The sequence below is a fragment of the Cebus imitator genome, unplaced genomic scaffold, assembly GCF_001604975.1.
Source record: "Cebus imitator isolate Cc_AM_T3 unplaced genomic scaffold, Cebus_imitator-1.0 Scaffold303, whole genome shotgun sequence".
NCBI lineage: Eukaryota > Metazoa > Chordata > Mammalia > Primates > Cebidae > Cebus > Cebus imitator.
In genome coordinates, this window is record NW_016107618.1 from 479,638 (window position 1) to 481,363 (window position 1,726).

Here is a 1,726-nt window from a genome sequence, read left to right on the forward strand (position 1 = left end):
TTTTAATGTTTTATTATAGAAAGTTTCAAACACAAGTGGAGAGAATAGTATAATGAATCCTCATGTGCGCTACACCCAGATTTACCAATTATCAACTCATGGCAAATCTTGTATTCATATTCCTATCCATTACCTTTGATCACCACAACTGAGGGCCCACCTACAGCTAACACTAATCTGAAACATGTGAGTAAGGTTATGAAGTCAAATCTATGATACTGGATATATGTCTGTAAAATAATAATAATTGTTTACCATTATCAATTATCTAGTCAATGATCAAATTTTCCTCAATGCTTCATAAAGGATTTCTCTCTCCCTTCAGTTTGTTTCTTAAGCCAGAATCCAATCGAAGTCCACAAGTGGGTGGCCAGGTGCGGTGGCTCATGCCTGTAATCTCAGCCCTTTGGGAAGCTGAGGTAGGCAGATCACCTGAGGTCAGGAGTTCAAGACCAGCCTGGCCAACATAGAGAAGTCCCATCTCTACAAAAATACAAAAATTAGCCTGGCATGATGGCAGATGCCTATAATCCCAGCTACTTGGGAGCCTGAGGAGGGAGAACTGCTTGAATCCGGGAGGTGGAAGTTGCAGTAAGCCAAAATTGCACCATTGCACTCTAGCCTGAGCAAGAGAACCAGACTCCAAAAAAAAAAAAAAAAGAGTTCACAAATGGTAAATACATCTTTAAGTCTCTTTTTCTATAGGTTGCTCCTCCATCTCTCTTCTGCTTTTCTTTGCAATTTATGGTTTTAATAAAGTGACTCATTTGATTTGTAGAATTTTTCAGTCTGGACTTTGCTTATTGCAACCACATGTGTTTGTTTTGTTTTAACATGTTCCTCTCCCCCATACTGCCTACACATTGGTATTTAGATCTAGAGGTTTGATCAAATTGCTATTTTATTTGTTGTAGGAACATGGTCTTGCTCTGTTGCCCAGGCCACAGTGCAGTGGCACTATCAAAGCTCACTGCAGCCTCCCACTCCTGGGCTGAAGCAATCCTCCAGCCTCAGCCTCCCAAGTGGCTGGGACTACAGGCGCACACTAACTTTTAAAATTTTTTTATAGGGATAAGGTCTGTCTATGTTGACCAGGCTGGTCTTGAACTCCTAGTCTCAAGTGATCCTCTCACCTCAGCCTCTGAAAGTGCTGGGATTACAGGGGCGAGCCACTGTGTCTGGCCTTGGCAGGAATTATTTGTAGGACATGTTCATACATCCATCAGGAGGTGCATAATATTTGGTGCTTTTCTCTTTGCGATGTTAGAAGCCATTGATTCATTATTTTATTAGGAGTTGTTAAATGCTGATACCCTTTCTCTATATTCCTTCCATCTGTTTCTTCCACTTCCCAATATAGATTCATTCTGGCTTATTGTTCTTTCCTCTTTTTCTTTATATAAGCTATATATATGTTATATATATAGTATATATAATATATGGCTCATACAAATAAAAAATGAAAAGAAAGATAAGCCTAAATCCTTCTTTCTTAGCTATACATATAGACAGAGCTTATTTATTTATATATAAGAATTTAAAAAAAAGAAAGAAAGAAAAATAATAATAATAATTAAAAAAATGAAGGAGAGGAAGAAAGAGGAAGAGGAAGAGGGAGAGAGAACGGAAGTGTTACTTTATTGCCCGGGGTAGAATGCAGTCTAAAAATGGGTATTGAAAACCTCTTTTATGCTTAATAATGGAAACAGGAAAAAAAAATAAAAAA